This window comes from Choloepus didactylus, chromosome 18 (assembly GCF_015220235.1).
Source record: "Choloepus didactylus isolate mChoDid1 chromosome 18, mChoDid1.pri, whole genome shotgun sequence".
Lineage (NCBI taxonomy): Eukaryota > Metazoa > Chordata > Mammalia > Pilosa > Megalonychidae > Choloepus > Choloepus didactylus.
The window spans coordinates 18,535,017-18,551,386 of NC_051324.1; positions in this window are offsets into that span (position 1 = coordinate 18,535,017).

The window sequence follows — 16,370 nt, forward strand, 5'->3', positions numbered from 1 at the left end:
TTTAAGAAGAGACAAACCAATTCCCAGACTTGTGTTGGACCTGGGATTAGTAGTAAGCCCCAGAAGGAAAGCAACAGGGAGAAACTTTCTTCAAACTCAATTTCCTAATGAGTCCTCAGGAGTGGTGCTTTCTCCCTCAGGGACTGCATCTTGAGGATCCTATAATGATTCTGGAAGTGGTGGTACATGGCTGTATTGTGCTATGAATCCTGGGAATATGCCTACTAATATGATTTTTTAGGCCAGGACCGTAGAAATTAAGAGCCCTGGTGAAGCTCACATGTTAATGAACAGAGGATGTGGGAAGGTTGAGGAATGTGTTCCTCTGACTTTTATACCTACTATTAATTACTCACCAACACCCCTCCCCAGGAGAAAGCATTCTCTTTCTCACCAGGGAAACCTGGTACAGACTGGGTCCTATGGTTATCAGTGGTTGGCTTTGGACAAGCTGCTAAGCCCTTTTGGGCCTCAGATTCCTCATCTGAAATGAGCATATCCTCTAGCACATGGCATTACTCTGAGGATTAAATGAAGAGCTATTAAGTTTCTAGTAGCAGTTCAACAATATTACTATGTATTATATAGTATATAATACATTACTGTTTTACCAGTTGATGACATGTTTAAGCACTTGTTGACATGGTAATGTGCTAAGAACTTTATAAGCTTCATGAAGTCCCTATCGATTCTCACAACAATTCTATGAAGTAGACTGTAGCAGGCATATTGGGTGTTCTGACTCATATATGCTCAGTTTTTCTTCTTATTTTAACTGTGGCCCCCCTCCCTTTCTTCAGATGATTCTGGGAGGCATTCTATATGCTCTTGCCCAGTCTAGACTCTGTTGTCCATAGCAGCAACTTTGGAAATCACCTTGCAGTTAAGGGCATCTTCCTTCTCTGTGTTACTCTCTTATTAACCTGAATCTTGTTCCCTAGGACCACCAGGAGATTAATTACCAATAAAACCACACATGCATTTTGTGTCCAGCCCTGCTTTGGTAGAACCCAACTAGGACAGTTGGTACTGGATGTGGCCCTGGGATACAGATCCTCCAGATGGAGTTCTGAAACTGAACATTCACCATTTCTTAGAGTAAGTGGGTTGGTGATAACCACTAGCATATGAAAGCATCATAAAAACTAAGTAGATTATGATAGCGTGGGATGAGGTATGGGTGGTAGATGAAACACCAGGTAATGTTGGTGTATTAGTTTTCTAGCTGCTAAAATAAATACCATACAATGGTTGGCTTAAGCCATGGAATTTATTGGATCATGGTTTTGAGGCTAGGAGAAGTCCAAAATCAAGGCATCAGCAAGGTGATGCTTTCTTCCTGAAGACTGACATTCTGGGGCTGAGATCCTTGGTCCTTGGCTTTTCTGTCACATGGCAATGCATATCGTTCCATCTCTTCTTTCTCTTCCATCGGCTTCCAACTTCTAACTGCTCCTAGTGGCTTCTCTGCCATGTCCAATTTCCTTTGCTTACAAGACTTCAGTCATATTGGATGAAGACCCACCCTCATTTGGTTTAGCCACAACTAAATTCATAACATCTTCAAAGTTCCTATTTACAAATGAGTTCATACCCACAGGGCCAGGAGTTGGTACATGAACATGCCTTTTGTGCAGGACATGACTCAATCCCCAATGCATATACAATTATAGAATGTGTGAAGTTTTAGGGATATGCGATGGCTTTTATTAACTACCTCAGAAGGCTTGAAGAAACAGGATGATAGGGTAAGTCAGCCAAATATCAACTCAGGGTATGTTGTGAAAGCCAAAAGCCTTCCATGGAAACATTTAATGAGACATTAATCTTCTGCACCTATGAGGCAAATGATGCTGTAAAGCAAGACTAGGATTTAATTGTAAGGGTTGCAGAGCTGCAAAGGAGACTGAATGTGCAGCACAGGCAGGTCTCCCAAGCTAAAGTGTGGGTCCAGGTAGACCCTAGGATCTGGGATAGCAATGTTTGAGTGGATGGGGCTTAAGAACTTTGAACACACAGATATCCCTGAGACCACTTAGCTGGCATAAGCATCCCTCCCCATTTGCCTACTTTGGCCTTAAGACCATGAAAATCCCTTGTAAGAAGCTGATACATCATAAGGTGACCTTTGTCCTCCTCAAGACCCTCTCCTGTGTCCCCTCCCTGCCTTTAGAATAACTAGGATCAGATTGCAGCATAGTTAAAGAAAGGAAATCCATCTCCGATATGAGAGGAAATAATTTACTCACTGAAAAGAAATCACCTACCTGGCCATGTAGGCTGACCAATAGCCCATGAAGACATGCAGTTCCTAATCCCTGGAACCTGTGAATGTTATTTTATAAGGCAAAGGGTATTTTGCATATGTGATCAAGTTAAGGGCATTGAGATGGGGAGATTATCCTGAATTATCTGGATGACCCAATATAATATCAAATGTCCTCATATGAGAGAGGCAGAGGGATATTTTACTACAGAAGAGAATAAGGAAAATGGCAAATGGAACCAGAGATTAGAGGGATGTGACCACTAGCCAAGTGATGTATTCTCCCCTGGTTCCTCAGAAGAAACCATCCCTACTGACATGTTAAAGTTATCCCTGTAAAGACTCATTTTGGACTTTTGGCCTCTAGAAGTATAAGACAAAAAATTTCTGCTCTTTTAAGTCACTAAATCTGTGGTAATTTGTTACAGCAACAAGAGGAAACAAATACAGTGGCCATACATGCTGGCAGTAATTACCAATTCCTCCAGTTCCTTGAGGAGCATATGCTGGAACATCTTATGGGGACCAAGGAAGTGGCGTAGGAAAAGGCCAAGTAGGGAGAGTTCATTCACAAGGGAGCACTTTTCTCAGACTGAGGATAGTGCATCCTGACAAAGATGCCTAGAGCTTGTCCTAATAAACTGCTGAGATTTCTCCTTGGAGTTTTGGCAAGATAGTAGGTGTGGTGGGGTGCCAGCATTGCCCTGGAGGAATGCTGAGGAAGGAGTAGAAGGACTAGGGGAGTAGGAACCTTATGTGAGATCAGAAGCATCACCATCTGATTATATTCCTGCAAAGGTACAGAGGAAACTCCTTCTACTAAGGAAGTAAGACATGCATTGGTGAGGGGGAGACCAGAATCTTTGAGAAACTCAGTGATAGCTGTCCTGTATTTTCATTTGCATTCCTCTGATGACTAATGATGAGCAACATTGATGAACTTACTGGACATTCATGTATCTTTTTTCTTATCGTTTTTTTTTAAATTCATTTTTATTGAGATATAGTCACATACCATACAATCATCCATGGTGTACAATCAGTTCTTCACAGTACATCATATAGTGTGCATTCACCACCCCAAACAATTTTTGAGCATTTTCATTACACCAAAAAAAAAAAATAAAAATAAGAATAAAAAAAGTAAAAAGTGCATGTAAATCACCCCCTATCCAATCAAATTTTTTATTTCACTTTTGTACCCATTTTTCTACTCATTCATCCATACACTGGATAAAGGGAGAGTGAGATATGAGATTTTCATAAGCACACGGTCACCCCAGGTAAGCTGTATAGTTATAGAGTCATCTTCAACAATCATGGCTACTGGGTTGCAGTTTGATTGTTTCAGGTATTTAATTCTAGGTATTCCAAAACACTAAAACCTAAAAAGGGGTATCTATATACTGCATAAGGATGCCCTCCAGAATGACATCTCAACTTCATTTGAAATCTCTCAGCCTCTGAAACTTTATTTTGTTTCATTTTGCTTCCCCCTTTTGGTCAAGAAGATTTTCTCAATCCCTTGATGCTTGGTCCAGTCTCACCCCCAGAAGTCATGTCCCACATTGCCAGAAAGATTTATACCCCTGGGATTTAGGTCCCACTTAACAGGGGTGGGCAGTGAGTTCACCTGTTGAGATGGCTTAGCTAGAGAGAGCGAGCCACATTGGAGCAACAAAGAGGCATTCTGGGGGAGATACTTAGGCACAACCACAAGTAGGCTTAGCCTCTTCCTTGCAGCAACAAGCTTCTTAAGGGTAAGCCCCAAGATCGAGGGATTGGCATATCAAATTATTAGTCCTCAATATTTGTGAAATTTTCAGTAATAACCCAGGTGGGGACTTTCAGCATTTCTGCATTTTCCTCCAGCTCCTCAGAGAGTCCCTGCATATGTATTTTTATTTTCTGCCCAATTTACCCTGAAATGTATTGCTATTTCACACTAACCTGTACAAACCTACTAGATCTCACTTCCTATTCAAAGCTCCATGCAATCATGGTGTTTGAATAAACTGATCATACAAGTCAAATTATTTAGTGTGCTGTAGAAGATATATATCCTGTACCAAAAAAAAGTCTCTTCCCTTGGTACCACACAGAAGTCAATGCTGTAAAGCACAGTCAGGGAGGGAGAAAGATGGCAGATTAGGAGAGACAGGGCAAAAAAATCATCTCCATTAAAAATACTAGATAAAAGACAGAAAGTGCGCAAGAACACCAGTTCCAGCAATGCACCAGCTGGACAAGGTCTGCTAAATCCACAGGGACTGTGCACTTGGTGAAACCAGGAGTCTGCATTCTGAAACAAGTGAGTGAGCCTGCAGGAGAACCAGCAGCCATGCCATGGTTGGGAGAAATTAGGGTTGGCATTTGGAGATAGATTAGTTTAAAAACCCAAAAGCGACTGCAAATCTGGCACTGAGAGCCACACAGTGAAGCACAGGAGAAACTGCTTCTCCACAATGTGTGGACATGCCTCAATATCTGGCATGGATGATAGCCTTTTGCATACCTGCAGCTAATTATCCCAGAACTAGGAATGCAGAGGTCCATGAAAAGGGGAATTTATCATGCCCCATACAGCCAACTTTCCAGTGGGCTGGGAATGCCCCTGCCCAGCAGTGCAGCCCCAAGTTGCACTGCACCATCCAGCATGAGGGGAAGTGTTTTCCATGACATGTGCACATGCCTGAATATCTGGCATAGTCAATAGCCTTTCACATACCTGCAGCTAATTGTCCTGGAACTATGAGGGCAGAGATCCACAAAAAGGAGGAAATTACCATGTCCCATACAGCCATCTTTTCAGTTGGCTGGGAGTGCCCCTACATGGCCCCATGGCCCAGAACTTCCCTTGGGGGACTGCAGTCAGAGTAGAAAGTCTCCCCTCAGCAGAGGCCATAGGAGGGTACTGCTTGGAAGAAGGACCCACTCGGAAGTCCCAGGGACCATACACCAATACCAGGGACTTGTGGGTCCACAGCAGAGACAAATTATGCAAGACTGAACCAAAGCTTTAGACTCCTAAAACAGCTTTAAGTCTCCAGGAAAAACTGGGAATTTTGATTATTAAAGATGCCCTCCCTTCCTAAATGCTTAGACACATGTCCAACATTTCAGGGTGGGCAGCACCATCTACATATGGAAATGTTGCACCAATTGTATGCCCACAACATTCAGACCCCCACTCACCACAAAGACAATGCTGGGGACAGCTGACTTGAGAGCAATAGGTGGCTCATGAATGCCACCTGCTGGCTAGTCAGAGAAAGTGCTCTTCACCAAGCTGTAGATCTGACAAATTAGAGATAATTTTTCAAATAAGCCTATGTATCCTAAAAGGACCCTATCAAGATAAGCAAATGCCAAGACACCAAAAACAACAGAAAACTTTAAAGCATATGAAGAAACCAGAAGATATGGATAACTCAAACCTAATCAAAAGATCAGAGGAGACAGAGGACATGGAGCAATTAATCAAAGAACTAATGGCAAACAATGAGATCATAGCACAGGATATAAAGGAGAAGAAGAAGAATCTAGAGGTGCATAAAGAAGAATTTGTAAGAGTAAATAAAAAAATAGACAATCTTATGGAAACAAAAGAAACTGTCAATCAAATTAAAAAGATTCTGGATATTCATAGTACTACATTACAGCAGCAAATCACTGACCTCAAAGAGGACAGAATGCAAAGTGAAACAAGAAAAGAAAGAAAGGGGAAAAAATAAAAAAATATCAAAATGGATCTCAGGGATGACATGGACAAATATAAGAGTCATTGGTGTTCCAGAAGGGGAAGAGAAGGGTAAAAGTCTAGGAAGAATATTCAAAGAAATTGTTGGGGAAAACATCCCAAACCTTCTAAACAACATAAATACACAAATCATAAATGCCCAACAAATTCCAAACAGTATAAATCCAAATAAACCCACTCCTATACATATTCTGATCATATTGTAAAATGCTGAAGAGATGGAGCAAGTTCTGAGAGCAGCAAGAGAAAAAACTCACCAGTTACAAAGGAAGTAGTGTAAGACTAAGCAGTGACTACTCATTGGCCACCATGAAGGCGAGAAGGCAGTGACATGAAATATTTAAAATTCTGAGAGAAATATTGCCAACCAAGAATTCTTTATTCAGCAAAGCTCTCCTTCAACTTTGAGGGAGAGCTTAAATTTTTTACAGAGACACAAATGCTGAGAGAATTTACTAAAAAGAAATTGCCCTACTTGAGATACTAAAGGGAGCCCTACTTACTGAGAAACAAAGAAAGGAGAGTGCGATATGGAAAAATGTTCAGTACTAAAGAGTTTTGGTATGAGTACATAAAAGGACATTAAGAGGGAAAGGGAAAAATATCTCTGACAAATATAAACCAAATGATAGGATGACTGATGCAAGAAATGCCATTAAATTAACAGTAATAACATTGAGTGTAAATGGATTAAAGTCCCCAATTAAAAGATATAGATTGGAAGAATGGATGAAAAATATGAAACATCAATACATTGCATAGAAGAGACTCATCTTAGACACAGGGACACAAAGAAATTGAAAGTGAAAGGATGGAAAAAATATTTCATGCAAGCTACAGCCAAAAGAAAGCAGGAGTAACTTTATTAATCTCAGATAAAATAGACTTTAAATGCAAGGATGTCATAAGAGACAAAGGTCACTACATACTAATAAAAGAGACAACAAGAAGAAATAACAATCATAAATATTTATGCACCCAATGAAGGTGCCCCAAAATACATGAGACAAACATTGACAAACTAAAGGAAGCAATAGATGATTCCACAACAATTGTGGGAGACTTCAATACATCACTATCTCCTATAGATAGATCAACCAGACAGAAGACCAATAAGGAAATTGAAATGAACATGAATTAACAGAGATATACAGAACATGAAATCACAAATCACAAGGATACACATTCCTCTCTAGTGCTCATGGAAATTTCTCCAGAATAGATCATATTGTGGGACATAAAACAAGCCTCAATAAATTTTAAAAAACTGAAATTATTCAAAGCATGTTCTCTGATCACAATGGAACACAGGTAGAATTCCATAACCACCAGAGACTTACAAACTTCAAAAATACCTGGAGGTTAAACAACACACTCCTAAACAATCAGTGGGTTAAAGAAGAAATAGCAAGGGAAATTGCTATATATAAAGATATGAATGAAAATGAGAATGCAACATACAAAAACCTATGGGATGCAACAAAAATGGTGCTGAGGGGGAAATTTATAGCTCTAAATGCATACATTACAAAGGAAGAAAGAGCTAAAATCACAGAACTAATGGAGCAATTGAAGAAGCTAGAAAATGAACAGAAAACTAATCCTAAACCAAGTAGAAGAAAATAAATAACAAGGATTAGAGCAGAAATAAATGACATAGAGGACAAAAAAATCAATAGAGACAATAAATGACATGAAAAGTTGGTTCTTTGAGAAGATCAAGAAGATGCACAAGCCTTGAGCTAGACTGACAAAATCAAAAAGAGAGAAGACCCAAATAAACAAAACAATGAATGTGATAGGTGACATTACTGCAGATCTCAAAGAAATCTAAAAAAAAAATTATAATAGGATACTATGAACAAATGTATGCCAACAAACTATATAATGTAGAGGACATGGTCAATTTCCTGGAAATCCATGAACAACCTAGACTGACCAGATAAGGAATAGCAGACCTTAATCAACCAATCAGAAGCAAAGAGATCCAATCAGTCATCAAAAGGCTTCCCACAAATAAATGCCCAGGGCCAGATGGCTTCAGAGGGAAATTCTACCAAACTTTTCAAAAAGAACTGACACCAATCTTACTTAAACACCTTCAAAACATTTAAGAAAATGTAACACTACATAACACATTTTATGAAGCTAACATCACTCTAATACCAAAACCAGGCAAAGATGCTACAAGAAAGGAAAACTCAGGCCAATCACCCTAATATAGATAGATGCAAAAATTCTCAACAAAATACTTGAAAATTGAATCCAAAGACGCATTAAAAATTCATGCACATTAAAAAGTCATGACCAAGTGGGTTCATTCTGGGCATGCAAGGATGGTTCAACATAAGAAAACCAATCAATCTTTTACAACACATTAAGAAATCAAAGGGGAAAATCAAATGATCACTTCAACAGTTGCTGAAAAATCATTAGAAAAAATCCTATATCCCTTTTTGATAAAAACACTTCAACAGGTAGGAATTGAAGGAAACTTCCTCAATATGATAAAGAGCATATGTGAAAAACCCACAGCCAGCATTGTACTCAAAGGCAAGAGACTGAAAGCCTTCCCTCTAAGATCAGGAATGAGACAAGGATGCCCACTGTCACCATTGTTATTCAACATTGTGCTAGAAGTGCTAGCCAGGGCAATCCAGCAAGACAAACAATAAAAGTATCCAAATTGGAAATGAAGAAATAAAACTGTCATTATTTGCAGATGATATGATCTTATATCTAGAAAACCCTGAGAAATTGATGACACAGTTACTAGAGCTAAGAAATAAATTTAGCAAAGTAGTGGAATGCAAGATTCATTCACATAAATCAGTAATGCTTCTATACACTAGAAACGACTCAAGAAAATGATACAATTTTCAATAGCAACTAAAAAAATCAAGTACCTAGCAATAAACTTAACCAAAGATTTAAAAGACTTATACAAAGAAAATTACATAATTCTACTAAAAGATATAGAATGGGGCCTAAAAGATGGAAAAATATTCCATGTTCATGAATAGGAAGGCTAAATGTCATTAAGATGTCAATTCTACCCCAACTCATCTACAGATTCAATGCAATCCCAATCAAAATTCTAACAACCTACTTTGCAAACCTGGAAAAGCTAGTTATCAAATTTATTTGGAATGGGAAGATGCCTCAAATTTCTAAAAACACTCTAAAAAAAGAAAAATGAAGTGGGAGGACTCCCACTCCCTGACTTTGAAGGTTATTATAAAGCCACAGTATTCAAAACAGCATGGTACTGGCACAAAGATAGACATATTGATCAATGGAATCAAACTGATTATTCAGAGATAGGCCCACAGAGCTATGGTTGACTGATCTTAGATAAGGCCCCCAAAGCCACTGAACTGGGGCATAACAGTCTTTTCAACAATTGGAGCTGGTATAATTGGATATCCATATCCAAAAGAATGAAAGAAGACCCCTACCTCACACTCCACACAAAAATTAACTCAAAATGGGTTAGAGACCTCAACATGAGAGACAGCACCAAAAAACTCCTAGAAGATAATGTAGGGAAACATCTTCAGACCTTGCATTATGCGGTCACTTCCTAGACCTTACACCCAAAGCACAAGCAACAAAAGAAAAAACAGATAAATGGGAACTCCTCAAACTTAGAAGTTTCTGTACCTCAAAGGAATTTGTCAAAAAGGTGAAGACACAACCAATTCAGAGGGAAAAAAAATTTGGGAACCACATATCTGATAAAAGACTGATATCTTGCATATATAAAGAAATCCTACAACTCAATAGCAATAGTACAGACAGCCCAATTATAAAATGGGCAAAAGATATGAAAAGATGGTTCTCTGAAGAGGAAACACCAATGAAACAAAAACACATAAAAAATGTTCAGCTTCAGTAGCTATTTGGGAGATGCAAATTAAGACCACAATGAGATACCATCTGTGCCAGTTTGAATGTACTATGTCCCTCCAAATGCCACTATCTTTGATGCAATCTTGTGTGGACAGATGTATTAGTGTTGATTAGATTATAATTCTTTGATTGTTTCCATGGAGATGCGACCCACACAATTGTAGGTGATAACTCTGGATAATTTCCATGGAAGTGTGGCCCTGCCCATTCAGCATGGGCTTTGATTAGTTTACTAGAACACTATATAAGCTCAGACAAAAGGAACAAGATTGCTACAGCCAAGAGGGACACTTTGAAGAATGCAAAGGAGCAGAGAGAGAAACTGCAGTTTACAGAGACATTTTAGAGATGGCCTTTGAAAGCAGACTTTTGCTCTGGAGAAACTAAGAGAGGACAAATGCCTCAAGAGCAACTGAGAGTGACATTTTGGAGAGAAGCTGTAGCCTAGAGAGGAACACTGTGGAAGAAAGCCATTTTGAAACCAGAACTCTGGAGCAGTTGCCAGCCACATGACTTCCCAGCTAACAGAGATGGTTTTCCAGATGCCATTGGCCATCCTCCAGTGGTGAATGTACCTGATTGTTGATGACTTACCTTGGACACTTTATGGCCTTATGACTGTAACTTTGTAAACAAAAAAAAAAAAACATTTATAAAAGCCAATCCATTTCTGGTATTTTGCATAATGAACAGCATTAGCAAACTGGAACACCATCTCACACCAATTAGAATGGCTGCCATTAAACAAACAGGTAACTACAAATGCTGGAGAGGATGTGCAGAAATTGGAACTCTTATTCATTGCTGGTGGGACTGTATAATGGTTCAGCCACTCTGGAAGACAGTCTGGCAGTTCCTTACAAAACTAGATATAGAGTTACCCTTCGATTCAGCAGTCACACTTCTTGATACATACCCAGAAGATCTGAAAGCAGTGACACGAACAGATATCTGCATGTCAATGTTCATAGCAGCAATATACACAATTGCCAAGAGATGGTAACAGCCCAAATGTCCTTCAACAGAAGAGTGGATAAATAAAATATGGTATATACACTCCATGGACTACTATGTGGCTGTAAGAAGGAACAATGATGTGAAACAAATGACAATGTGGATGAACCTTGAAGACATAATGCTGGGCAAAATAAGTCGGGCAGAAAAAGAGAAATATTATATGTTACCACTAATATGAACACTGAAAAATGTAAAATAATTGTTTTATAATGTAGAATGTAAGGGTCCTAACAATAGATAGCAAGTAGTGAAGGGGGAATGTTAATCTAATAAGAACAGGTAAGTTATTGTGGGTAAATTTAACCTTTTGTGAATGCTCAGGAATGACTACTGTTTGCTAATTTCTTGTGGGTATGGTAGAAACAAGTTCACAGAAATGTAGTTATCCTAGGTTACCTGTTTTTCTTATTCCTTTCCTGGGTTATAATCTGTTTATTTTCTTGGGGTAGAATAAGAACATGTTGGAAGCAATGTAGTTGTTCCAGAATATTTGTTTTTACTTATTCCTTTGTTTTGTTTTTGTTTGAAATGTTTTTTTATTGTCTGCTTTTTAAATTTTCTGATAAAGTTAATTAAAAAAATAATGACAAAAATATGCAGAGCCACCCTGAGGAGCTGGGGGAAATGCATAGGTGTTGGGCTTCCTCACATGGATGGTTGCTGATGTTCTCACAAACATTGAGGACTGGCGGGTTGGTGAGCCAAACCTTCTATCATGGGACTTGCCCTTAAGAAGCCTATTACTGCACAGGAGAGGCTAGGCCTGCTTATAACTGTGCCTAAGAGTCTCCCCCTGAATCCCTTTTTGTTGCTCAGATGTGGCCCTCTATCTCTAGCTAAGCCAACTTGGCAGGTGACATCACTGCCCTCCCCCTTATGTGGGATCTAACACCCAGGGGTGTAAGTCTCCCTGGCAATATGACTCCTGGGGAGGAATCTGGACCTGGCATCATGGGATGGAGAACACTTTCTTGAACAAGAGTGTTGTGAAATGAAATGAAATAAAGTTTTAGTGGCTGAGAGATTCCAAATGGAGCAGAGAGTTCACTCTTGTAGGCACTCTTATGCACAATATAGATAACTCTTTTAAGGTTTTCAGCAGATGAAATAGCAAGAAGTAAATACCTGAAACTATCAAGTTACAACCCAGTAGCCTTGAAGCATGATGATGATTCTATGACAATGTAGCTTACAAGGGGTGACAATGTGATTGTGAAAGCGTTGTGGATCACACTCCCCTTTATCCAGTGCATGGATGGATGAGTAGAAAAATGGGGGCAAAGAATCTAAAGGAAAAACAGGGTGGGGGGACAATTTAGGTGTTCTTTTTTTACTCTTATTTTTTTATTCTTTCTTTCACTTTTTCTGGTACAAGGAAAATGTTAAAAAATATATCAGGGTGCTGAATGAACAACTATATAATGGTAATGTTATCAATTGATTGTATACTTTGGATGATTGTATGGTATGTGAATAAATCTTAATAAAATAAAACAGTCAGTATCATCCTTTACCATTTGGCCTATACTGCCTTAGTCCTAACCAGATCTGCTTCATTCATATCTCTAACAGAAGTCTGGACTTTTTTTCAGCTTTTTTAACAGTTGTATGTGCTAATACTGACATTCATAGTTGCCAAGTTCTAGCTCTGAGTTTCAGGTGTCACACAGATACCCAGAGTTCCAGAGACCAACCAGGTTGTACACAAATTGATCAGCATCTCATAATTTGGGATAGCCTTTACAAAAATTCAGGAATAGATGTTACTGCTGTAAGAGATTACAATCTAGGGACTTTTACAATAAATGTTCCCCTGATAAGCTGTGTTCTATGACTCAATTCTGAGTTTACATATTGTAGTCAGTCCATATTGGTGAGGCATTATAACATTTGCCTTTTCACTTCTGGTGTAATTCGCCCAAAATACTGTCTAGAGGATCCATTCTCCTAGTTCGGTGTCTCACAGCTTCACTCCCTTCTCACAGTTGTTCAATATTCCATTGTATGCACACATCACATTCACCATTCTCTTCCTCAGTCAGTGTACCCTTAGGCCACCTACACCCATTGCAAATCATGAATACTGCTTTCATGAACACCAGTGTGCAAAAGTCCATTCACGTTGCTGCTCTCAGATCTTCCAAATATATACCCCATAATGAGGTTGCAGGACCTTATAGCACCCACATATTTATTTTCTTTTGGAACCACCACATTGTTCTCCAGATAGGCTACACCAGTCTACTTCCTCACCAACAGTAAATAGGTACATCCCTCTCTCCATGTTTCCTCCAGCACTTTTATCCCTATTTATATTTTACTACATTTTATAGAGATATATCCACATACCATACAATCATCAATAATGTACAATTGTTCACAGTATCATCATAGTTGTGCATTTATCACCATAGTCAGCACTTGAACATATATTTAAGAATAATAACAAAGATAAAAAAAATAAAATACCATGCAATAAATTATAATAGTAAGGTCAGACCACAACAATACTACCAAGAATCCCATGTCTCTCCCTTATATCCCCCTCTGATACACATTTAGCATTGGTATGTTTCCTTTGTTACTTTTAATGGAAGCATATTATAATGTTACTGTTGACCATAGACTCCAGTTTGCTTTGATTACAATTTTTCCCCAATACCATCCCTTTTTCAACACTTTGCATGGTTGACATTCATTTGTCCTCCCACATGTAAAAACATTTTTATATTTGTAGATTTAGTCACAGTTGTTGACCATCCTAGTTTTCACTGTTATACAGTCCCAGTCTTTATCATCTATCTTTACTTCTGGTTTCATACATGCCCTCAGCCTTCCTCTTTCAGCTTTACTCTTGACATCTTTATTCAGTGTACTTACAATATTGTGCTACCATCACACAGTATTATGCTATCTATTTCTGGATCTATACCATCAATCTTGTTGAACATTCGGTAGTCCTTTTGTATCAAATACTTGATCTCTATGCTCTTTCTATCTCCAGATAACCCATGTTTCCAGTTTTTAAATCTCAAAATTTGCTCATTAACATTAGTTCATATATATTAGTGAGAGCATATAGTATTTGTCCTTTTGTTTCTGGGTAACTTCACTCAACATAACATCCTCAAGTTTCTTCCATTTTATTATGTGTTCTATGACTTTGTTCTGTCTTAAAGCTGTGTAATATTCCATCATGTGTATATACCACAGTTTGTTTATCCACTCCTCTGTTGATGGACATTTGGGCTGTTTCCTTCTCTTGGCAATCATGAATAATGCCACTAAAAACCTTGGTTTACAAATGTCTCTTCATGTCTTAACTCTCATTCCTCTGAGTATATACCCAGTAATGGAATAGCTAGGTCATATGGCAAATATACTTAGTTTCCTGAGGAACTACCACACTGTCTTCCAGAGTGGTTGCACCATTCTACATTTTCACCAACAGTGAATAAGTGTGCCTCTTTCTCCACATCCTATCCAGCACTTATAATTTTCTGTTTTTTCAATACTGTCCATTATGGTAGGTGTGAATGATATCTCACAGAGGTTTTGTTTTGCTTTTCCCTAATAGCCAGTGAAGTTGAACATTTTTTTTCATATGTTTTTGAGTCAGTTGTATTTTCTCTTCAGAAAAGTGTCTGTCCATATCTTTTGCCCATGTTGTGATTGAGTTGTCTTTCTGTTGTTGAGTTGTAGGATCACTTTGTATATTTGGGATATTAAACCCTTATCTGATACGTTGTTTCCAATATTGTCTCCCATTGTGTAGGCTGCCTTTTTACTTTCCTGACAAATTCCTTTGATGTAAAAAAGTGTTTAATTTTGAGGAAATCCCATTTATCTATTTCTTCTTGGTTGCTCATGCTTTGGGTGTAAGCTGTAGAAAACTACCTCCTATCAAAAGATCTTTAAGATATTGACCTAGATTTTCTTCTAAGAGTCTTATGGTCTTAGTGTTAACATTTATGACTTTGATCCATTTTGAGTTAATTTTTGTATAAGGTGTGAGGTAGGAGCCCTCTTTCATTCTTTTGTAAATGAATATCCAGTTCTCCAAACACCATTTACTGAAGAGGCTGTTCTGTCCCAGTTGCTTTGGCTTGACTGCCTTATCAAAGATCAATTGTCCATAGATGGGAGGGTATATTTCTGAACACTCAAATCAAGTCCATTGGTTGGTATATCTATCTTTATGCCAGTACCATGCTGTTTTGACCACTGCAGTTTTGTAATATGTTTCAAAGTCAGGTAGTATGAGACCTCCCCCTTTGTTTCTCTTTCTCAGGATATTTTTGGCTATTCAGGGCAACTTGCCTTTCCAAATACATTTGGTTATTGGTTTTTCTATTTCTCCAAAGTAGGTTGCTGGGATTTTAATTGGTATTGCTTTGAATCTATAAATCATTTAGGTAGCTTTCTGGTTTGGATGTATTACATCCCCCCAAAATGCCATTATCTTTGATGCAGTCTTGTATGGGCAGGAAAGGTATTGAATGGGATGATTCCATGGAGATATGGTCACTCAACTGTGGGTGAGGTCTTTCATTGGATAATTTCCACAGAGGTGTGGCTCTGTCCATTCAGCCTCAGCCTTGTTTGGTTTTCTAGAGCCCTATATAAAGCTCAGACAGGAGTGAGCTTGCAACAGCCAAGAGGGACACTTTGAAGAACACACAAAAGCTGAGAGACTAGCTGCAGATGAGAGATAGTTCAAAGATGACCATTGAAAGCAGACTCTTGCTCCAGAGAAACTAAGAGAGGACAAACACCCCAAGAGCAACTGAAAGTCATATTTTGAAGAGGAGCTGCATCCTGGTAGAAAGCCATTTAGAAACCAGAACTTGGAGCAGACATCAGCCATGTGCCTTCCTAGCTAACAGACATTTTCCAGGCACCTTTGGCCATCCTCCAGTGAAGGTACCCGAATCTTGATGCCTTACTTTGGACACTTTATGGCCTTAAGACTGTAACTGTGTTACCAAATAACCTCCCTTTACAAAAGCCAGTCCATCTCTGGTGTTTTGCCTCCCAGCAGCATTGGCAAACTAGAACAGTTGCATTGATATCTTAACTATATTTATTCTTCCAATCCACGAATGTAGGATGTTCTTCCATTTTTTAAAGTCCTGTTTTATTTCCTTTAGCAGTTTCTTATAGCTTCCTCTGTATAAGTCTTTTATGGCATGGTTAAGTTTATTCCTAAATAATTGATATTTTTAGTTTCTGTTGTAAATGGAATTTTTTTCTTGATTTCCTCCTCTCATTGCACATTACTTGTGTATAGGAACATTAAAGATTTTTACAGGGTTTCTTATAGCCTTCCACTTTGCTGTTTTCATTGATTAGTTCTAATAGCTTTTCTATAGATTTTTCTGAATTTTATACATACAGAATCATGTCATCTGCAAA